Below are 24,716 nucleotides of genomic sequence, written 5' to 3' on the forward strand. Positions count from 1 at the left end.
TGAACCTCCGTGGGCACAGAGAAAGCCATGTGAAGTGGATCTGTGTTAAGGCTCCTTCTGACATCAGAAGGTATTAGATAGAATCATTGTGGTTGGAAAGGACCCTTCAGATAATCAACACCAACCAGCAGCATAACTAACTACCAAGTCCGTAAAGCCAACTTCTAATTTTTTGTATCATAATGTCAACGTGTTCTGTCCACTTTTCTACCTGCTTTCTCTCGTGTCGTTCATGACACTAATTTGCCACCTTTCTTTTAACATTCAGATGTGAAGACTTTGCAAGAGGGCACAAGTTTTGCATTTTGAGCCATTTGCACAGACTTTGCAAAGATACGACAGCTTAGCACTAGTCCTAGCAGCTCTTTGTGTGACTAACCAGTCCATATTGTGCTGGCTCTCAGCTCAGCTTTGAGAATGAGGATTAGAAAATTGTACCAAAAACATGGGTGATTGTTGGTTGATGGTTTTTAGTTGACAAATATAGATAATTCATTGCCCAGGCAACTTGAGTTGATGGAATCAAACCATACTTTTTTCAGAGGATGTGGTGGATTTACTTATTCCTGTTTCTGTGTTTGATTTACTACCACATGATTTCATTAAATAAGAACTTCGCATGAGGATTCCTGCCAAACAACTTCAGGCAAGGCCCATATTCCCCACAAATCCCTAAATTTGAGGGTGGTGGGTGGGGGAATCATCATATTTTTCTAGCAGATGTCTGTGCTGCCTGTGGACTAGAGTTTGGGGTGGTTTGTTATTACCGCTGTTGCTCTAAAGCCCTTGTAAAATGATGCTTATTTTCCTCCCATTAGATAATGAATTTGAATTTTTCCATCTAGTAAAGATGATGATAACTTTAATACATATTAATTCTCTAATTAATCACAACATTGGAAGGAATAAAGAAGAAATCTTCAAACAGGCAGTATTTCAGGCTTGAACTGTCTTCAAGTTCAGACAGGGCTGCTTGGAGCTCTGTCTTAGCCTTGTCTAATACAAGGGCACACAGCTCATGTTTGCTGGCATTTGTGAGTAGATAAAAGTGTGTAAGAAGGTTCCTCACCCTAATGTCTGGATAAAAAATCGATGTCCTGGTAGCTCAACTGACCAGATCACATTAAATTTTGGGGGAAGAAAATGAGAGAATGCAAAGAAGAAAATGCCAAAGAAAATGCAAAGGGATAAGAAAAAAGTGATGTAAGTTGGCCAAGAAGTCTGTTACACTTCTTGGCCCAGGTTCTGAGGTGGTGTAAATCATTACCGTCCGGCTTCAGTGCAGCCATTCTACTTCACAGAAGTTTTCAATTTGACCTGTTGTTATCTTTGAGCAAAGGTACCAACAGTTAAACTTACAGTCCCAAAGAAATTTAGCCCACTTTCTTATGCTGACTTTTGCCCTCAAATGCTGTCAGGAGGACTTGTCCCAGTCCTCAGAATTAGGGTGCATGTAATGCAAGCTGAGATCTGCTGAAGGTCTAATGTGGAAGAGAGACATGTCTGGAACTGATCTGGGTCTCCATTTCTGAGCTAGGTGCTAGCTCCTCTGCTCCAGACTGATTTCTAGATGACACCTAGCAAGGAGAGGATTGAGGCGATCCCTGTTCACTGTAATCATCCTCCACACACTTCTGTTGTTGTTCTGAAATGTTCCAGAGAGCCTCCAGAGACATTTTGAGAACTGTTCTTTAGAGTCTATGCCAGGTGTCTCTTACCTGAACGTGGGAGGCTGGGCCAGCACACACAGCTCTCTGACTAGGCCACCTGCTAGCAGTTAGCTTCAGTACTTCTTTTTTCTTCTTTATTCCACTGTCCCTCTCGGCCATTTCAGATCTTGGCTTCAGGTGACAAATGGCACCACTGACTGACTGCCATCCAGCAACCCATGCTGTTACTCCGAAACCAATTAAGTGTTCTGTTCGTTGTCCCAAGCAATTGTGTTTACATCATCTCCAAGTGACATCCAGAGTGAAGAGAAAAAATGGCCAAAACAGCTTAGTGCTTTTGGCTTATTGTTTGAATGTTTAAAGACTTTGCATCTGGAAAGTATTCCATTAATTTGTGGCTAGCACCCATATATCAAATCCATGAGCTTCCAAGTAAACAGCTGTCACTGGAGCTGCCATGGAGGGAAATTGGCACTGCTAGCTTGTGGTGAGCAGAGAGGGAACATTCTGGTGAGGACTAATTCAAGGAGGAAACATTAACCCAGATGTGTAAAGGACAATGAAAGAATTGTTCCTTGCAGCTCCTCAACTTTTCATCTATATTAGCATAAGACACAATTAAGGCCTCAGACTATTATGTGTGCTCACACATACGTGGAAGTATATATATCATCATAGCCAGAAAGATGGGATTGCCTGCTATAACTAAATATCATAAAACAGCCTCCACGTCATCCCCTCTGAGCTCTGGGTTTCCTAATATATCAAAGTTTTCCTTGTCTAGCTTTCCTCTAGCCATAGGAAGGGGTCGTTCCACTCTAGCCCTCCCCCATCACATGAACAGACCATCTGGGCATGTGCAGGACATTTCTTCTGTATGTATGCAGTAAACTGATTATTTTGATATCTTAAAGTATCAAATTCACAGTGTGTATGGAGCCTGGCTGGGGAGAAGCAGGAAACTGTGGAGTGCTTGGGAAAGACAGCAAGCAAAAGCAAGCTAGAACTCATCTAGCCTGCATTCTGCTCACAGAGGAGCACCCAAGACTCATGTTTCATTGATAAATAAAGCAGCGTGCTTCTAGGGAGGTTGAACCTGCCTGTAGGTTGATCTTGGGTCCTAACTTGATGGTAGATCCTGCAAGACAGCAACAGCTGCTGTTTATAGCACACTATATAATGGATCAGCAGCACTGCTTCGATGTGACTGTGGCATCACTTGAATTGGATCTATTCACAAACTGATCTTGTCTCACAGCAGGCTGTTTCCCACCAGAAGCAGTTGTGGCCTGGCAGTAAGTTTGCCTTACCAAGCCTTCGGAACTAATTTAGCCTAAAATGAGATCCACGAATTAAACACAACAAGATTTGTTTTCAGCAAGTGCAATTTCCCGAGGCAGCTTCCGCTGTGTCTGTGCACAAAAGACATGGATTGTGTGTGTGAGGAAGAGAGGACACTGTCTGTGCTGGTCACCACCTGTTCTTAGGTTGGTTCAGTCACATAGCCATCCTCTGGTTGGCACTCAGCTGGGAAAAAAAAAAAAAAAAAAGAGGAGCCAAATTCACGCTTTCCTCATGAACGACATGGTAGAGCAAGGATCTGTCCAAACACTGGGGTAGTGGGGAGACGTGTAGGTGTTTGGCACAAAACTTGAGCTGCTTTGGGGCAGTCGGCAGTGCCGGTGCCAAGGGGCCAGGCTGGAGTTGTGAGTTCATGTAGAAGCCACGGTGGCTCCAAGCAGTGTGAGAATTTCTACCTGAAGCCAGGTGCAAAGCTGAAATGAGGACTCTGCTTCTGTTCTCAAATAGCGCTGTTGTTGGCAGAACCGGTTGTTGTGCAGCCTGAGGCAGGGGGGTGGGGGCCGGTTATTTTCAATTACATGTTAGATCAGTGTGTTTTCCACATGGTGCTCCAAGTACATGAAATAATTCATTAGGAGGAACTGTACACACGGAAGAGGGACAGTAATGATACTGCTTCTTACGTTTTCTTGAGAGGGAGGATACAGAAATATTTAAAAACACCGCAGCAAGATGCCATCGAGAAAAGGCAGCAAGAAGAGGAGTTTCCCATCCCATTTCCAGAAGGGAGGATCTGAGGCCAAGGAATATGTGGTGAGTCCACAGAAGAGATGGCCTCATCAGACACAGGGGAATCATGGATGACCAGGGATGCAAAGAAGAAAACAAAAGGAACACACTTCTCACTTTTGCCCGACAGATGCACTGGCATATACCGTACTCTGGCTTTCCACTGGACTTGGGATTTACCCTCTGTTTACTAACTAGCCCAAAGTGGGTTTGAACTGGTGACCTAAAGGTGAAAGGCTCTGTACCTTATTAGAATTACTGTGAACTGCTGAATGAGTCCCCCGTGGCAGTTAATATTTGATTATGTTTCTAGAAAATGTTTAGCTTTTACAATTAGTGTCAAAGCAGTGGTAAGCCCCTCTTTGATTCCTGGGTGTAGGCTCGTGCTTTTCTTAACCTCACACATATGCTGGCATATTTACAGTAAGTGCTCAGGGGCTTGGGTTTTTTTATTATTTTTTATTATTATTTTTGAATTAAAAATGAAAGTTCCCCAGGGAAATTATGCAATGGGAAATAGCCACTTCAATAAACTTGACTCACACATTTTATTGATTATGGTAAATTTAATTATTCCATTTAAACATTGCTTACATACAAAAAAATTTATCCTTCCTACATGTTTTTTCCTGGTTTTGCATGCCTCTCTTCAGACCTTCCCCCCCTCCAAAAAAAAAAAAAAAAAAAAAGTGCTATAAATTATTCTTAATTTTTGGTGGAAAAATAATCAGAGCTAAGCTTATAATTGTAAATTTAAAAAGAGCAAACATACAATAAATCTCATTCAAAACATCCTCAAATAGTACTACTAATTGTTAAGTAGAAGTAATTACTACTTTAAAATATTCTTCTGCCTCTGCCGTGTATTATGTACACTTTTTTTTTTTTTAAGGGAGACAATTACTTAAGTGCAGAAGTTAAAAAAAAAAAAACAAACTCACAAATAAATCAAAATAGGTGTTTCTCCAACTCAGTACTTTATTAGGTGATATTATTCATACTCTTTGTACTCAATATCTAAAGACCTCAATCTTTTTCGGAGGCCACAGTACTAGGGTCTTTAGAGGTGATGGTCCAGAGCAAAAGAGCTTCTGGTCCCTAGGTCATCCTTGGGTTTTAACCTTTTTTCTCTTCAAAAGAGATGTGACTGGGTTTGTTTCCTTTTTCCAGAGCTGCTGCTGCTTCTGATCTCCTGAGCCACTTCCAATCCAGGTAACCATCTTTTTTTTCATTCTTAAGCTTCCAAATAGTCTCTTCTTCCTGAGGGGATTTATTCATTCATTCCCATCTTACTCTTTCTGAAGATGGGGATTGTTCCCATACATAGGAATCTCTGGGACTGAGGTCAGAGCAATTCACTGTGAGTAGAAATTGGGTTGCAGCAAGGGGAATTACTGTTCTCTAATACAAAAAACTGAAAGTAATTCACAACGTTCATCTGTCCCTCGTTCCCATGAAAGGACTATACCTAAAGAGAGGTGAGAGGCAAATGGATGAGGGTGGACTCTTCTCAGTGGTGTGTGGTGATAGGACAAAGAGCAATGGCCTAAAACTTGAACATCGGAAATTTTATACAAACTTATGGAAGAGCTTCTTTACAGTAAGGGTGGTGGAGCACTGGAACAAATTGCCCAGAGAGGTTGTGGAGTCTCCTTCTATGAATACATTCAAGACACAGCTGGACATCTACCTATTTGACGTATTGTAGGGTACAAGCTTTAGCAGGGGGTTGGACTATTTCTAAATGACCTACCTTAAGAATAACCACAATTTGATGTAAACTGGCTAGGTTCCCTTGAGTTTAGTGGACTTACTCCAGCTTGTACTGGATGTAAGGATGAGGATTAGGCCCCAAGATTCATACAAGCCTGCTTATGATGACCTTGAAAAGAATTTAGATTAAAGATGAGTTTGGAAGCAAACCGAATCATAAGCTTGACTGATTTAGTTTGTTTTGCTGGCAAGTTCTAGTTTTCTGAGAATATGACCTCGTTATAATATGTATTACACCAAATCCTTCACTTAATGAGCCCATTGCCACAGATGTCACTCCCTATGCCATAACTTCCCAAAACATTTCAATTTCCTTCCCCAGAACTGTCACCACGCTTGCTCTGGCTGCCGTGAGGAGGGAACTTAGCCATATAGCAGATCCCAGGCTCGGCGCTCAGCCTAAACGACATGCAGAAGAATTATTTTGCAGACGGACAAACCTAGGACATGTGTTCCTGCTGGGATCGGCACTCTGCTCTCCCCTCATGGCCTCCCTAACAAGAGTGCGAGAGCTCAGACCAACAGCCAACTCCTCAACAACAAAAGCCTCCTTGTCAGTACCCAGACTTACTCAAAACAGAGCAGAGAAGGGGATTTTTTTGACAGAGCTGTGGATCACAGTCTCATAAGAACCAGCTTGTCACCTAGTGCTGTCAGCAAAGCTCTAGATGAAGTTAAAAATTCACATTCTTGCTCCCTGCCTCAATTTCCAGAGCTGTGAGGATAGTAGTGTGTCTTTGTAGTCCATTGGTTCTGTGAGGATTGTTAAGCCAGGAGACATAATGTGCAGCTGCTATGGTGATGGTGGTGATATAGACAGGAATATAAGAAGTACTTGAAATGATGTACGAGCTTGAAACCCATAGCAAGAAAGAACTTTGACATTTCACTTTAGAGATTAGGAATTGTCCCAGGAAAAAAAAGTCTTCCTTCCCTCCTAAAAATTGAGCCCAAATCTGATGTCTCTAATCCTGCTTTTCACAGTCTTGCATAATGATCTACATGAAAACTTTAGAGTAAAAAAGCCAAATGCTTCATGCTCTAAATTCTGAAGTGGAACAATTGCAGTGGTCTTGACATTTTTCATTTTCCTTTGGATGTTTTCCTTTCAAAGCAAAGTGTAGTCATAAAGGGATCTGCTGGTGGGGCTCCATGGTTCAAAGAAATACATGTATATTCCTTATATATACCCTACATAACCACATATGGATATGGTGCTTTTATATGGCTCTTACTAAGTTTTTCCAAACATTCCTATTTACTGCTGCTTCAAAGAAGGCAGAGTCAAGTGCCCTGTGGAATCCTCACTCTCCCAACACACACAGGTGTCACAGTTGAAAGGAAGTTGCAATATTATTTCTTCCCCTGCCCTCTATTATTATTATTGTTATTATTAACAATAGCATGTGATGATCTGGTGAGGAGCCTCATACCTTCATACCTGACTCCTGTGGGAGTCACTGATGAACAATATTCTCATAAAGGTTATTTGTCCACAATGTACTAGTAGTGTGGTCAGTTCTACCCAGCTTCCAGCTGTTCTCCAAATGCAGGAGAAAGGTCAGGATTGTCAGAGAAGGAAATGTCTGGGAGGAAAGTGTTCTTCATGGGTAGGGGACCCATGGGAGTTCTTTGGGAGCAGGCTTAGATAGAGCATCTTCTGCCATACCTTAATCCTGGTTAGTGCTGAAGATGCACAGACACCAACATGCCGACCTGTTTCATTGCACAGTGGCATGGTTGCATTTCTTTGTGAATAAATACTTCCTTTCCCTTTATTTACAAGAACACCACAGTTTTACGGGAGGGAGGGAGGGGGAAAGACTTCATTTTTCCACATCTTTTTCTTCCTTTTGATTCACTGACTAATTTTTTATGCTGCAAGATAGACTCACTTTTTAAGCTCTGTTTCCCTTTTTTTGTTTATTTTAGCTGCTACTGATTAGTTCAAGAAAAAAGTTTGAATGCCTTATCTAATAGATGGCACATGTGCATGGCTTTCATCACTTTGCCATCCTTCCACAAGATTTCATCACATTCGCCTGGAATTTCATCTGTAACACACACCATAGAGCTGGTCCTAAGGAAAAGAGACAGTGGCTCACTACATGACATCTTTCTCTTAAGATAGCATCTCCTTCTTCAGGTCCCCCACTTGCCAAATTGGCAAGATGGGTTCCCCCTTTTGCCATATTAGTTTGTCTTAATTGCTGTAGTGCTACTGAGAAACATGTGGCAAACAGCTTTATTGCCAAGACTAGCCCAGCATGGGATGGATGAAGAAGTGGTTTCCAGCTGGAATGCTCCTCCATATTTTAAGTTAGACTTTCTTGGAGAATGGAAGAAGAGATTGGGTTTTGTTCCCTGCATGTGATTCTGGCATGTGTAACTGGCAGTATCTCCCATGGCATAGAAGGATACCAGAAATCTGATGTACAAGTTTCTCCTCCAGGAGACCATATTGATTTCTTAGTCATTGAAAAAGCCTAAGATGTCTTCAGAGTCTAACACTTCTTAGCAGCTAATCTGAAGCAAACCTGGAGAGGACAACTGCATAATCTGAGAGTTCTTACCCAGCCCTGTTGGACCATATCACAGCAGAGTTTGTGGTCAACTAACAAGTGTGTCACTGCAGAGTTCAGGCATGCCTTGAGACAAGAGTAACTACCCGTGCTCTATCTATCCTACGTACTCCTTTTTTGAGCACCTCCCAGACATTACCGTGTTTATCCTCTTAGCACCTCTGTAATTATCTATCTTGTAACAGATGGGAAACAGAAGAACATGGAGATTTTGCAATTCGAGCTGAGCCAGGCAGGAACTCTTTGGCAGAAGAGGCCTCCCGAGGGGTGAGTAATGTTCTTTTGACAATCACATTAGACTTCTGTTTGTATCTTTATGTACTTAGATACGAGCCCAAAATAAAGCCTAAAGCGTCTTACAGACAGCAGTCATTCTTTGAACCTAGCCCTTCAGGGAGCAATGGCTGGGCTCTCACTACTGTCCTTCCCAGTCCTTGTCATAATTCCCAGAGACCAGACCTGCAAAACAGTTGCATTCTATTTCACTTTGAAGAATCAACCCATACTTACGCAAGCAATATAAACATCTTTTTAGCTTGACATATACGCAGAAAATTCAGAACAGATGCAATCTGTATTTTTCAGAATAATTTTGCACACTCACTTTATCTTAACCAGTGTAACTGGCAGAATGAATCAGATGGCACTTGGCTTTAAATATATGCTTATGGTCAGCCCTGTTACCAGTAATATCAATGGGAGCATTGCCAAGTACTAGAATATAGCACTAAACCTTAATCAGCAGCGGTAGCTGAGTGCAAGAAATGCTGAGTGGAGATGCAGACCAACTGGACATCCTTCAGGTGAGGTACATACTTAGCTGAATGGAGGGCTCTAGGTAAAATCAAATGGAGCAGTGGAAATCAGATCAGCAAGGCTACATCTGCCTAACAAACATCCTTCCCAGCATGTGAGTCAGTGGCAGGTTAATTAGGCATAGATAGGCAGGGAGCAGCAGTTATGACAGAAGCTTTAATAGATAGGATCATTTTCAGCACAATAATATTAATTAGCAATTGCGATAGAGAACATGAGGGCAGGTGGAGCACTTTCTGTCAAGGTATTTTTATAAAGAATTAGTGTATAAACACCCATTGTAAATACATTGTCCTTGTCAGGTATAATAAATGCCTTGGCACGTACCAGCCCTTCTCACAATGGAAAGATAATTAAAGACACAATTGCACACTACTGTGTTTCTCCCAGATGCTAACTGTGTCACCAGAGAGATCTAAACAATTATGTTTGGAAAACACTGTGTGACTGTTAATAGCCATTTCCAAAACGTAGGCAGCAGATATATTATGAAAACCACTGTGAGTATTGAGCCAGACGTGGAAAAAAATAAAGAAAAAATGTATTTCTGAAGCAAATGTGGAAATGTGAAGTGGCAGTTAGGTGCCTAAGCATTGTGGAGAAACTTAGACTTCCAGCTCATTGAAGCCAAATTCAACCTCAGCATCCAAATATTTACATATTTCAAAACTTTTATGTTTTATTCATATATATGTACTTCTTAGAAGCTTAGATAAGAAGAGCTGAATCCTGAAGACATTACTCATGGGAAATTTCTATTCATTGAATATTCACTACTGATAATACTACTAATAATCCTACTAATAACTGTTACGAAAACTGTGTTATATGACCTGTGGTATTTTATTATATATAACACATATCACACACTGTATAACTATATTACAGGTCTACATTACATACCTCTAATATTATATTACAGGTAATTATAAAATACAGTTAATATTAATTCTGGTAAAAAAAAAACACAAAGTGCAGTTATGATCTCACTAAACCCCAGAAATATGAGATGTCAATTGATTCCCTTTTTATCTAGATGAAAAAAAAAAGAAAATGTTGTGTTCTTATGTTCTTATGTCTATGTCTTCATTTCTGACACACAGATAAACACAATCCAGAAGATGACTGCAGAGGGAAATGTGACCTGCACCATGCAGTCTTCACTATGAAACAAACTGCTGCTGGACATGTACACCTCTTTAGTTCCCACGGTATGTCTGAGAAGGCTTTTCTGTCACAGTCAGAAAATGTAAAATATTTAGTAATATTGCATAGTTCTTACAAATTTGCTATAAGCAATACACAGCCCTCTGTCCAGTATGTAGGTTTTGCACGTCGTCCCTCAGAGGACACAAGAACAACGTAGATAAGCCAAACTACCTCACTGTGGTCACATGCCTTTTTCCCAGGTGCTGAAGTCCCTAAACTGGTCCCTGCAGAGTCAGCAGACCCAGCTCTCCCTCTTGGCTCTTACAGGTTGAGAGATGATCCTGAATTAACTCTTTTGAAGTTACCCAGGACTACTGCGTGCCTGCCTGGAGCATGACATTATATTCTGAAATAAATATACTTGGGGCAAAAATCTTCATCCTACTTGAATTCTCCCACGGTTCTTATAGTGGGGGCAAGATATTGGGTAAAACCCAGTTGCTGGGAGCTTGTTTCCTGGGGCTGAGTAATGGCAATTTTGGGGTTTGTGCCTTGTATTAAGAAGAAGCATTTGCTACAGCTGTGTTCATGATCATTAGAAGATGCATAAGAAAGAATTCAGATTATGCAGAGAGACAAAATAGGAGCGGCAGTGACACAGGATTAATTCAGCTGGGCTCTGGTTCTCACACTGACAAAGTGTTTCACATGATGCCATGCACTTTCATACAGCATTGGTGTAGTTCTGTTCCAGGCTGCTGGGAACAGGACCGCATTCACACTTTATCTGCAGAGCATCTGCACTATCATCAGGCCTTGATCTCAGCTATCATCTTTATGGGGGACTCTAAAATAAGCAATAATAATAATTAGGATAATATCAATGACCAACTAGTGATTGTTACCTTTTAATATGCTCCAGAAAAGCTCCAGACTTCAGTTTCAGCTCATCCAGAACTGTTTGTATTTTTATTATCTTTCTGATGGGAGGAGAGTGTGAACGCCAAGAGCTGGAGACCACAGGGAGAAAAGAATTGTGAACTGATTTTTCTATTGTGCCCCACAAGATTATGATCAGAAATTGAGGAAGAGAGGAAAATGTGGACAACATTGTTATTACTAAAATGAAAGAATTTGAATATAATCATAGCAGCTAGGGAAATGTGTTTTTAAAGACCTTGAGAGAGGTCATAATGAGAGTTTACTTTGTAGATCTAATCACAGTTTACAAGACCATATGCCAGTTCCCAGTGGTGACCATAGGGAACAGCAGGACACCAGTAATTTTCCAGATGTGGCTTCCCCCCCTAGAAAGAGAACAAAACCAGTGAGAAGAACTGGAGTGACCCAGCCTCTGAACAGCTCTACGTCTTTTGTCTGGGATGCCATCATTAATAGTTTTGGCTGTTGCCCGGTAGCATCAGGATAAATTCTTCTGCAGTGTGACTGGGACCACAATGGAGAGGGAGAAGATCAGAGAGGGATAATAGGACCAATTTTATAGAAATGTCTTTATGCAACAGGGCTGAAGTGCACATACTGTGAAATCTTATCCAGGTATCTGATGAGCATTCAAGGTTCCATTGGTATTCTGGGTGATGGTGAGGATTCTGGGTTCTAGCAAGGCATTGCTACCTTGTGAAACATGCCAGTGTAGAGAAGGCCACAATCTAAACTTCTGCCCTTTACTGTAACTTCAGTGATTGCTTGCATACTTGGCCCACCTTGGTCAGGTCCATCCACCATCTACGTTGGGTCTCAGCATTGCTCCTATTACACTGCAATGTGAGCACCTTCCTGGTCAGAGCACACCAGCAATGGGACAGTTCACATGGGACTTTGTGGAATCACCAGATCATCTCCCTTTTGTTTAAAGAGAGCTCTGGCTGGAGTAACATTTCTTTAGGAGTGGGTGTAGTAGGAACAGATATCTTGAAGATGGTGGAAAAATGATATTCAGGAAAGGAACTCTGAAGTCATTTGATCTCCTCTGCACGTTGTTCTTGCAGCCTTACACCCTTGGTCCACACTGCTCTTTACCTCTGTCTTACATGCTTAGTTTTCTGGTTTGTGATTGACATCAACCTGGGGAATGGAACCGTCACAGATGACACAGAGGTTTGTGATTTCACCAGTAATGGATCCATAACTTACTTGCAAAAATTAGGGAGTAGACCAAGATCCATCAGAAGAAGCCAAACGCCTCAGTAACTTCCACTTTATAGGTGCTAGCTGCAGTCTAGGCACTATTTGCACCCTCAGTTGAGGGGAACATACTCCATGAGAAAAGCATAGCTCACAATAACCAAGTCTTTTCGAATGAGAAAGGCGTATTTCCTAATGAGCTGGAGATAAAAGGAGGAAATTTTAGTCAGAGACACCGAGTGGTCATCTAAAAGCAATGATTCATCAGAGGACGCTAAGGCCTCCTTTTGCTTAGTCAAATGAGTGCTGCCTGGCCATGCTGCAGATCATGACAGGAGCTGCTGAGTCAAACAGGAGACCAGCTTCCAGCAGGGCTGTGCTGAAGAGAAGTGTGCTGCTATACACATTACTAAGGATTGGTGAGAGTCTCGGAGAAGAAAAGAAAAAAGCCCTCGTGGGAGATGGTCTATTTTTAATGAGCCCAAACCTCTTCCACAAATTAAGTGAAATATTTTAAAAGGAAACAATATTACTTTGGTTTTATTTGTTTCAGCTACTTAGTTACAGCTCCACGTGGACACAATTAATGGAGGAAATAGAGTATTTTATAAGCCCAGGACTCTAAGATAGATATTTTGTGACCATGTGAAATTCTTTGCTGTAATCACCACACATTCCTTAAAAGAAGGTTATATATTGCTGAAAATTATTAACCTCACTTCCAGAATATTGTATCTAGTCACTGAATGGCAAAGGTTACAAATTGTCATGGCATTACTCAGTGATGAATTTTGTCCTCTGATTTTCCTTAAAGTCCCTGCTGTCCATTTTTGGCTCAGGTCCATTCTAATTCAGTTCAAAGTATTCCCCTGCAAGAAAGAGAGAAATGACCTTTCCACTGAAACTAGTTTTATTTCCCAGATCCCTTTCAAACCCCCCTTTGTGACTTCATGTAAATCACCTGGATGTTCAGCACCTGATTTCTCCATTTTTTAATGGAAGGAATATGATTTCCCACTTATTTGCCCATTTACATGATGAATTTTTCAGGACAATGAATCATCTTGTTTGGGAAGTATCTAACACCAAACCATCTGATCTGCGCTGGTCAAAGAAGAAAAACAGATCAAGGTAAAACCTGAGGATGAATGTTGTGGAGATGAAGAGTTTCGTCCGTGCCTTGCCATGCATTCTTGGTGTTAGAAACGAAGAAGTCATCCTTAGAAAAATAATGGGCTTTTATTCCTCTTGGGGCTTCCTGGAATATCACAGACAGGATCCATAAAATACCAGGTCTGGGCTTTCTGGCAGGAGTGAGAGTGACGGCAGGGTGTGATTTCTGGATTTCTGAATGGAGACAATTGATCAGTTCCTCAGATGATACAAACTTATGTACTTCATTATCCAGCCATCCGCTTCTCACGAGCAGACCTCAGCATTCTCTTTAGCTCTCAGATTGACTTTGCTGAGAAGATTTCATTGTATCAGGATATTACATGGAGGTAAACATCATCTTGTGGATGCAGTAATCTGTGCAAATACCCTGATAACTAAGTGCAGTGGTGGAGTAAATAAGCAAACATTCCCAACACTCCTTCCCCTCTACCACACCAATAAATATAGTTTACTGTACACATTACTCTTTGGGACCATGTAGGGGTGGTGTGAATCCATTAGCAGGGCAAGGGTGAGTGACTTCTGACTTCAGCGACCCTTAAAGTTAATCCAGCGTTGTAGAGGCAGAATTAAATGTGATGAGCTCAGAAAGTGTGATAAAACCAGATTTAAGTGCACAGCTGGGCAGCAACCTATAAAGGCAGAATTTAAAACCATAATAAAAACTTTGTAATCTAATTATGACGGTAAAGTTAAAGGTGAGCTATTTGCAGCATGATTCACATGTACCATGGCTAACCTCTGACATCTTGAATATATTATGTGGTTTCTTCACTACAGGAGTAATTTTTTAGTTTCTCTCTCGCACTACATGGTTCCCCAGGTTTTATTCTCAGCACTTTGCAAAGCATCTGCCTTCCTGTGTTTCTCGCTTGTGGCCTCTCAGGGCTGCTTGTCCCCAGGCTCTGGGCACCCAGCACCCAGTCATGCAGGCAGGCCTTGTGGCAGGTGCGCGTATCCAAAACATCACAGCATGGTCCGAGTAGAAATCACAGCAAGAGCAGGTGTATCCCAAAGTGATTTCAGCCTATCCAGTCCTCATACCATGAGGGAGGAGGATGGAGAAGAGGATACAGGCTGAATGCAGGATATGTAGCCAGCTCCCATTGAAGCTCGTGCTGTCAATCTTCATTACTAGTGGCACCTAATTAACACCACCTCAGATAATCTTTGCAGTCCCCTCTCTGATTTCTGTGCTGACTTTTCCCAAAACCAAAGCAATGGGAAAAACAGCTCCTTGAACTCTGCCCAGTTTTCCTTCAGCACTGCAAGTGCTGCTGGTAGACAACTTCCTTTTCCCTGGCTGATGGGATTCAGAGTGCTCTTGTTGGGACACATGCTAACAGCCTGAGATCCAAGTCTAACCTCTTCCACCAGAAAAACCACAAGAGGCTAAATAATATAATATAAAGGTCATTTTCCTGGATTCCATTAAGTGTCATCCTATATCCAGTGAGCACTATGTATATGGGGATGTAGCCGTGGGGTCTAAGCAAGTTTGCTCAGCGTGGAAGCTGCTTTTTACTGTAGGACAAGCAGCTGGGAAGTTTACTCTTTCAGCCAGCCTGTGTCAAGACAGAAATTTCAAATCACTGAGCAATTTATCCCATGTGTTAGTTCTGACTTCTTTCTACATATCCAACTAGAACAAAAATTTCAAAAGAAAATCTCTTTATATGATGTGGTCTGATAAACTATACTGTCATTTTTGAATGGTGGCATTTTATAAATCAAATTACATTTCATTTTGTTCTGTTTTAATTTAGCCAAAAAAGTTTCCTTTTGAGTCTGATTGACACCAAGCAATATTCCTAGAATGTTCTGCTCACGGTTGTTATTCATGGAATTGTTTGTGGAATCAGCATCCCAGAATAAACAATGTCCTCTTCCAATGCCCTAGCTGATGAGGCCCCAAAAATACTTGCATTTGTGGTAGTGGACCTGGTATCTAAAGCAACAAAGAAATGCTTTCAGAAAAAAAAGAAGAAAAAAAAAAAAGATTTGTGTATAGATAGAGGTTTTCCCATATACACTTCTGTTACAGATGAGATTACTTCATCCAAAACTCTCCTTCTCTCCATACAGCTACACAACAACTGCACCAGGCTAGGATGCTCCAAGGGAGACAGCATCTTGTGAAATCTACCAGAAAACACCACAATAAACACCACAAAACACAAGAAGGAGCCCGCCAGCTGCAGAAAGCCAGCAACAGGATCAAAAGAGAAATGTCCCAGGTACAAACAAGGTGAGATCCTACTGAGCCTAAGCCAGCAGCCACCCACTGCGTGCTCTGGTGGGTTTAGAAATCCCATCCTGTATGGCAGCTCCTGCATGCCTGAGCTCACTGACAGAGTAAGGCAGCATTTAACACCCTCAGTCTGCAAGGCACAGACAGGAGATGGTAAATACCTTGATAAGGAAACTGGAGTGAAAACACCAGCTTTAGGCAATCCAGATTTTATCAGGGAAGTATGCAGGGATGAGTAAGTACCTGACATGCAGATGTACCTATGCACAGTGCCAGCAGTCTGCCAGTCCGCACATCTGGCCTTAGGCATCACGCTCACATTTTCACACCCATGTGATTTTGGGGTACGTTGTGGAGGCAGATTTTTGCATGGAGTTCTCAGTTACACAGTGGTAGTGCCCAAAACGAATCTGCATCTCTGTCTGGAAGCACCTATAGATTTGACATTGGATAACTACTTTTCTGCTGTGAGAAGCTGCTTGGCTTCATGAGGCTAATTACTCTGCTTAGCAATGACATGCATTTCACAGCATGGGAATCCACGTGTGACAGGTGACAAAAGCATGCTGTAATTCAAGGGCTCATCAAAGTCCTGAAGAAATGAATTCCTGAAGAAATGAATGTTGTGTATTGCTGTGTGAATGGATGGTGTCTTCTGGCTTCTTGCTGTTAGTTTGAGACCTAGATAAGATCAGTACCCGGTACCATCCTAGTCTCTATAACGTGAATCATGGGTTCTTCCTGGGGGTGGTGCTTAGTGTGGCTAATGACAGCCATAAGAAGGAGTGAGGCCCAGGAATGGATAAAGAATAAATTGGCTGCACTGTGCACAAAGAGGGCCAAACAGATGTTGGGCCTGATCCAGACTCCATTGAGTTAATGGAAAGGATCCCTTCGATTTCATTGGACACTGTATCAGACTATTACAGCTTCTCAGGAAGTGGTAGAGATCAAGGGTAATAACTTGTGGTGACTGGAGTGGTGTGTGTTGCATAGGTGTGGGCTGTGAGGTTTTCATGGTGAAAACAGATGGGTCTTCAAGACCTGTCCATTTGGCCTGGGAAACCTTCCTGCCCCACCTCCCCCACCTAATGGGAAGCAGTCTCCTGCGGTTTTGGTCCTCTAGCCAACATTTTGGTATGATTTCATGCAGAAGTGCCCTTCTCCCTTCTGACTTCCACCTCTTCCTCAGTGAGGTTCCGGTGTGATCCTGAGATGTTCCAGACCAGTGACTTGAGCTGTCCACAGAGAAGGAAGGAATAAGGCCTGCTGAGGGCTGTTCACCAGAGAGGATTTTTGTTGCGGACCAATAAGAAAAATAATGTAAAGCAGGTGTTTCTGCAGTTGTGAGACATTTATAAAACCAGTGTTGTCCAGCAAATCTCCCACTCACATTCTCATCCACGTGATATGGCAAGGTCTCACACAAAGGACTGCTAATAGAAAGTATCTCTTTGTACTAGTTGGCTTCGGGCTTGTACTAGGGCCTCTCCTCTTCTGTTGTCTGTGCTTTTCTGTTTATTTAGGTGTGTGCCTTTGTTTCTGTTTTTACATTTAACACAAGTAGAAAGGAAATGGGATTTTGTACGGCTTAGGAGCCTAGGAGCACACCGTGTTTGGAGTATGAGCCTTTATTTGTCCTCATACCACAGATGCAGGTGTTTGCAGGCCAGATCCTCCACTAGTGTAAACTGCCCCAGCCTCCAGGAGAGCTCCCTCCATCTGGCCAACGCATTTGAGGAGGTTTGTGATATCCAGAGGTGCACTTACAGGCTATATTCAGGCCAAGCTGATCTCATAAACATCCAAACAGGAGTGAGAACTTGTAGCTGAGTAGCAGCAGCCATTTTCTCCTGGTGGCAGCTGAGGAATGGATTGATTGTTGCATGCAGTGGTGCATCAGCAAAAACTAGAAGCTGTTTCATTCAGGCTTGTTCATTTATTGGAAATGCAATTTTGGGAATAATTTAGTTTAATCTAATTTATGCCATCTTGGAGAGGAGTGAAGAAGAAAATTATCAGGGTCATGTCAAATCTTTTCTCAGGACAGACCCAACAAACACAGATAGCTTTTCTCCATGTCTCTTTGTCAGCAAGGTAAATCTTCATTGTGGAGTGAGATTGACTAGTATCACTGAAGGGAAAACCTTTGTATTTCTCCTGGGAGAAACTGTTCTGAATAGAGTTTGTAGTTCACAAAGGCTGTATAAACTAGCAGTTTGCTCAGCATTGGGACTACTACACTGATTTATTCTAATTGAAGAGACTCCATCGTATTTGAAAAGTCAAGGCTGTCAGGCTAAGTCCCCAGTGACTGAAAAAAGGGAAACATCATTTGCAATTTTAAGAAAAGGAGAAGTGAAGACCTGGGAAACTACAGGCCAATGAGCCTCACCTCTGTGCCTAGGAAGATCATGGAGCAGATCCTTTTGGAAGTTATGTTAAAGTACATGTCGGATGAGGAGATGATATGAGAGTCAGCATGGCTTCACCAAGGGCAGATTGTGCCTGAACAGTCAGGTGGCCTTTTATGATGGAGTGATGGCATTGGTGGACAATGGCACAGCATGGCAGGGGAGTTGGAACTAGGTGATTTTTAGGGTTCCTTCCAAGCCAAGCCTTCTGTGAAGGCCAACCTGAGTTTCTCTTCACATTACATCAAGTTCCTCATAATCCACATCTGTATTTTCAATCATTCATCAGCAAAGGAGCTACTCCCCAATCTTTCATTAAAGCCTATCAGTTCAGCTGATCTCCAGCTGTCTTTGTATAGACTTCCTTTCCCTTTGCGTGCACATTACTGCCAGTGTGATCAAAGGAATTCACATTGGTGGCGGTGTGCACACACTACAGTGGTGGCAATCTTGGCTCATGCTGAACTGGGTCTTAGGTACGTAGCAAGTCTGAGTCGTGACTCTACAACAACCAGCATCCAAAACATAATCTCTCACTTCTCCCGATAATAACACACTTCTAACCCTGTTTTAAAAAGAGCTGGCACTGAAAAACACCCCTGAACTTTCTGTGTACGGTAAGGGTCAGGGTACAGCTGAATGAATTTCCTAGCAGAAAGGTTTTGCAGCATCTTGGCAATTGTACCAAAACACAGCTAGAGAATGCCTGGGCCCTACCTTCCAGTCCTCTTTTTAACCATATTGGCTTGTTTACGTTTGGGTGGTAGATGGGTGGATCCCTTACTATAGTTTTTGGCTTGTGTCTGTCCATGTGGATGTCGATGTAAACTGCTGCAATTATATTATAATCGAGTCCTGCTATAGGAAATGATTAGTTGGTTCATTTTCCATAAATACTGGCTGGCTTCACCTGGCAGTGGCTGGGAATTGTCATGGCAGATATAAAAACCCAGAGAATATGAGGATTCATAACTTCATGTGAGTTATGGTGTTACCCAGGTGACAAAGTCTAACAAGACTATGGTATTAAATTTAGACATAAACAGGATGCCACAGGAGAAATGTCAGCTTTTAGACTGGGATTCAGATAGATGAAGCAAAAGCACAGGTATTTTGACACAAGGGCAGTACTGTTGTCCTGTTTCAGTCAGGAAGTTAATTTCTTACTAAAGTAAGCCCCACTCTAATGAAGGAATTGTAAAATTTCAGATTGAAGTTCAGAAACATCCAGGCTTCATAATAATCCAGCACTTCCAATTCCTACCTTTCCACTACAGCAACCTTTGCTCTTCCGTACCCACTGGTTCCAGTGGGTGGAACTGAATATAAAATGTAGCCAGCGTATTAACTTCAAGGCTATTTATTCTGCAAGTGAGCTCTAATTCCAAATAACACTGATGCCAACTTTTTTTTTTTATCCCCCGGGACTCAGGCATACAACACACTTTCCTCTACTGGAGCTCATCATTCCATAACTCCAGAAATTGCAATATAAACTTTGGCTACTATGCACACTTCAACTTGAAAACACAGCAGTGATCTGGGATTTTAATTCAAGCAAATTTGAAAGTGGATTAGAAATAGAATCCAGCTGCATCTCTAATAGTCAAAAGACAAATTAGCAGAACATTGGAGCTGAAATCAACTCTGTCCTTCTTTCAGTTTCTTCCTCCCCCCCACCCCTTTTGCTTCAGAAGGGGAAATACATAGACCAATAATACCATAATTAAAATGTCATTTATTCCTTACCTTGGTAGAAGCTTTCACCAGCTGAGTACATCTCAGTTTCCATCCCAAGCATTTACCTACAGCACAGGGTTGGAGGAGGAGGGGTTATTACTTGTATTAAGAAATTAGAAATCAGAAGCACGCACAGTCTGTCTGTTTTAGTCTTCAGAAAGTGTGTTGCCAGGCTCTACAGGTTATACATCATTAGTGCACAGAGTGTCCAGGAGAGCCCAAAGCTTGTGCAGGTGTGTTGGCAAAGCTCACACCACTTCCCTCCCTTTTCCCTCTCCGCTGCGCTTCCAGCAAGCCGATACTTGAAACTCAATGCGGCAAAATCGCAAAAAGCTCTTCTGAAGTTTGTTAGCTCAAAGCTCACCCAGCAGACGTGACTGTGAGATGGCGCATGGAACCTGGAAAGGACTCACTGGAAAAACAAAACCATTGAGTCAAAAGCTTAGTGTGTTTTTCCATGATCATATGAAAAAAAAAGTGCATGTGTGTTTTTTTAAGTACTTTCAGATATTAGAAGTTTAGTGAACACAGAGACAGTTTCTTCTGTTGTTTTTTTTTTCTTTTCCCCTGCTCTTGAACTTTCAGAAGGACTATAGGGAATATATTCCAGCCTGTTTTCAATGACCCATTCATATGGTGGTTTTATTTCAGTTTTTCCCAAAAGGGAACAAGCTTTATTCTATCTCTGCTCCTGGCATTAGTTGCCATTATTTGTGCATCCCACTAAAATAATCAATAAAGTGGATGGCATCTGAAAATAATTATAGACGCATCTCTTCCCTCGCTTCCAAGACAGAGACAGAAGCTGGGAAAAGAGCCTTTGCACATTCAGCACTTGTTAAAGAAATGAAATATAGCACTGTGTGTTATTACTGTATCCTGAAACCTGGGCATTCAGCAGCAGTTTTCTTTTGGCTCTGGCCACACAGCACCTGATCACAAAGCTAATCATCCTCGCTGTCTTTCCTAGCTGTTAAGTAAGTTGCCTTGCCGGCTTGCACTGCACACCAAAGGGTGAGAACTGTCAAACGGGTTGCAAATGTAACAGCAGCAATCTGTTGCCTCCCTTGGGAAGGAAGGATCTAGCTGTGTCCAGTATCCTTTGTTTGGGGGACAGCACCACAGTTGCATTTTTACAACCAGATGTTCTGGCCCCAAGCAAGAGCATGGTGACAAGTGGGTGGCCTGTGCAGGGCGTGGTGTCTGTCTGTAGTATGGAATGAGATTTTCCAGTAAAAATCATGTTCGATCCCAAGTTAAAATGGTGAGGCTCTGTCTTTATACTACTCGTGGCAAAGCCACCTTTAGATATTCATAGAACTGTCACTGCCAAGTGACCTGATTCAGGTTCTCCGTAACCTTACGGAGTTCTATCAGCCAGGAAAGTAAATGAGTCATCTCACTTTAGAAGATCATTTAATGACTATTTTTGGAAGTTTGTAGCTTCAGCCTCTCTTCTTGTAATGGCTAAGACAAACTACTGGCATGATCCTGAGCATTTTTCCTCTAGCCTCCCCAAACAGCAGCTGCATCTGGTACCAAGGCTGGGCCTCTAAACTGTGCAGGTGGCAGAAAAAGGAGAGATGCAGATTTTGCCAGGACAAGTTGAAGCTGCAGAATAAGGCTTTCTCCTTTTAGACCTTCAGTTCTGGAGAAACTGTGCAATACTGTCACAATGGGAACTTGGTCCTGGCTGTGGCTCTAGGCAGTGCCTGTAATACTGCTTTTACTGATCTTTCCTAAGAGTCTCATTGTGGCCTCCACTAAAGACAAGAAGAGAGGTGAGGTGGACCTAATGTGGTCCTTCCCAAATATTTAATGTACACTTTTCTCTCTTTCACTGAAGAGCAGGGAGGAATGACATGATTGCAGCCAGAAAAACATATAGTGTCTACAAGGGCTAGAAGCTGGAGACATTGGGAGTTTGGCAGCAGCCTCCCCAGGAATGAGCTGAGGACATCAAGTATCTCCCTGCTTCCAGCTGCTGGGTGCCACCAGAGCTATTTCACATATCTAGAAAGCAACAATCACAAGTGAGCAATTATTTTTTTGCCGCTACTAGAGGGTCTCTTTTTATCTCCTGATCTAGGCGTCCAGGAGAAGTGTTTGTTCATGGCCTGCTCCATTGTCCATTCCCAGCTTTTTTTTCCGTGACAGGACATTGTTTGTGAAGTTGTTTAAATCCTCCTGCCAGCCCCAACAATGCTTCACACAAACCCAGCATGTCAGGAGCTTCCAGACCACAGAAAAACCAAGCCCGCTCAGCCCAGTACTGTTTGTTGTGAAGTGTTTGCATAGTGATTAGCTCATGCACGGACATACACAGCCGCAAATCTCTAGGTTGTCTCACAGCCCTTTCATTCAATTAAGTCTGTTGACTTAGTCTCATTTTGAGCACTAACTGGATTTAGATAAGGTAGTGGAAACCAAAACATCAATTGTGTGATTTCTGTCCCAGCCAGTATGTAGATCTGAAGGGAATGTTTGTGCAGGCGATAATCGAGGTAGTGCAGTGATTAGGACAAAGTCATTTCATGTAGGCTTCCATAAAGTAAAAACTCTCTGCTTTAAGTACAAGCACGGGCAAGAAGGAAGTAAGGGGAGCTGTTTGCCTCCATAGACTCCTTCTTTGCCTCGCTTAATGTGCTGTGCTGTCAGCAGCAGCTGCTGACAATGGAGAGGCTGTGGTCTGTCTGAAGGAGCAGCCGTGGTTGGGCTGGGGTTGAGAGCTCCTCTGAAGCCATAGGTACAGAGATGTAATCATTTAGGATTTAGACATTTATTTTTTGTCCGCAGGGACAAAGTTATTCCAGGATAGTTTCTCCCCACAAGCTTGAATTTACCTTCAGTTTCTTATGAGTTTGAATTACCAAACTCAAACTAGCTTTCCTCACACATATGCATGGGAAGAGGAGATGCTGATAGCACAGACTCACCATTTCTGCTCTTTAGGAGACAGGTGGATGATATTTCCCTGTATCAGAGTGGGAGAAGAAAGCTATTCTATTTGCAAGCATACAATTTTATGATGCCCTCCCATGTCTTCTTCTGTTCATACACTATAGTGAAAAAGCATTTTGGAAAACACATACATTGTTACATATTTGTCAAATGCACATTTCAGTGCGAGACTTTTTTTGGTCACATTCTCCTTGTGATTGGGAATGTGGTTTGTTGGCATTCCTGATGTCCTGCGGATCTTCAGCAAGAATCATGAAGGAATAGTGCAGGAAAAGCTCTCCTGAATATGTTACTTCCTAGGCATACGAGGTATTTCCATCAGTGACTTGGAGGATAGAGTGCTTTTGGCTTTCTTGTGTCAGCGTATGGCAAGAGCAGCAGAAGTGCATCATGCACTGTAGGCTCACGGCCTTACTCTGTGCACTCAGCTGCTGCCATCAGAAGCAGGGCAAATAGTTAGCATTCACTTCCTCTGGGCTGCAAGGCTCTGGCTGCTGCAGTCCTGTGGCACAGTGGTGCATGTCCCTATGACACAGCTGAGCAGCAGGAGAGCTGTGCCCAACACAGAGCTCTGCCCAGGCATGGCGGATTAGTTGCATATGTAGTGTGCAGCTTTGGGACTGAGCAAGTGGCTGTGTGCATTGTGTACACACACACAAACACTTAATTGTTGGCAACCTAAGATATATTAAACATCTTCTAGTAGTGATGAAAGATGGCATCCTCCCAGAGTTTTGCATACCTGTGAGCTAATCAGCCCTTTGTGTGAAAGCGTAGGTGGGGACTCTTCTAACAATACAAAGTTGATTAGCTCATCATCTTGGCTTTAGAGGTATACTTCAGTGCCCATCCTGCTTTCAGAGCTAGGAATAATCCAGGTTCAATGCAATGCCATCTTCTTATAAGAAAATAAAGGAGAGACTGTAGATTTAGAGCTTGGTACTCAAACCTGTTTCTCAGTACAGGTGTTGAGTGGATATTTGCCCATTATTCACTGGTATCAATCTTGGCTTCAGGTCTCCTTTGGACAACTGTTGAAATTATATATATATATATATATATATATATATATATATATATGACATACATTATATATATGTATGACATAAATAATTGCTACTTTTTCAGCCATTGGTAGGAATAACATGCTGGAAGATTAGATACAAGTGATTCACAGTCAAATTGAGGATGCATCAACAGAAGTCTGTTGGTCACAGTTCATTTAAATATGTCTGTTAACAGTTTGGATGGTGGAGCAGACAGGGCTCTTACAGTAGGTTAAAACAACAAAATAGATGGGAAGATCCCACCTATGATTGGGTAGGGAGTTTATTTTAAGTGTTCTAAATAAACTTTTCTTCCATAAAAAGAAAGTGCTTAATCAAAATGCACATAGGAACGTGGTCATGGTACTGACAGTATGCTAGGAGAGCCGGTAGAGGACAAGTTCCAAGTCTACCATGTGACACTGTGGCCAGAAATACATTTGCTATTAGGAGAGGTAGTGATAGCACTTTTAGTGTGGAGATCATTCTGGCACTGGAGAAGCCCAGAGATTAGTGCTCTGTACTTCAAGTAAAGATGTAAACACAGGAGGAAGTCTGAAGAATAGCAAAACTGATTAAAAAAAACTACATCTATAAGGAATTGTTTTTCTGTTAGGTTTGTTTAGTCTAGAGAAGGCTGAGGACAGTTATGAGAGACTTCACATGTGAGGACAGTAGCTGAAAGGAGAGTAAAAGAATGTGGTGATCACTGGGTATATCTTCATGGAGAAGATCTAATTGGCTTTATTTGCAGCAAAACAGAGGAGGCAAGAGCTTAAGAAAGCTCTATCCAAGGAAAGGGAAAAGATAGAACTGATGGCCCAGGGAGGTGTTGGGATCTCCATCACTGGGAACTTTCATGAGTTAAAATTACAGCGGGCACAGAGAGACACAGAAGGATC

The 24,716-nt window shown here is 42.1% G+C and overlaps 1 long non-coding RNA gene across 12 annotated transcripts in view; it reads left to right on the top strand.

The window, feature by feature from the left end:
• Positions 1 to 24,716, top strand: part of LOC116231831 (uncharacterized) — a 287,614-nt gene that overhangs the window by 235,289 nt on the left and 27,609 nt on the right. For 10 of the 12 annotated variants that reach the window (XR_016463972.1, XR_016463974.1, XR_016463975.1 and 7 more), the window contains 4 exons: positions 4,932 to 4,973; positions 8,302 to 8,383; positions 10,036 to 10,143; positions 15,488 to 15,650. This is a non-coding gene — a long non-coding RNA (uncharacterized LOC116231831). Of the gene's footprint in view, positions 1 to 4,931; positions 4,974 to 8,301; positions 8,384 to 10,035; positions 10,144 to 10,341; positions 10,502 to 13,276; positions 13,481 to 15,487; positions 15,651 to 24,716 lie in introns of those variants that run through there. The other 2 variants (XR_016463979.1, XR_004167538.2) reach the window with 2 other exon arrangements.

This window comes from Phasianus colchicus, chromosome 2 (genome assembly GCF_987193195.1).
Source record: "Phasianus colchicus chromosome 2, bPhaCol1.hap1.1, whole genome shotgun sequence".
Lineage (NCBI taxonomy): Eukaryota > Metazoa > Chordata > Aves > Galliformes > Phasianidae > Phasianus > Phasianus colchicus.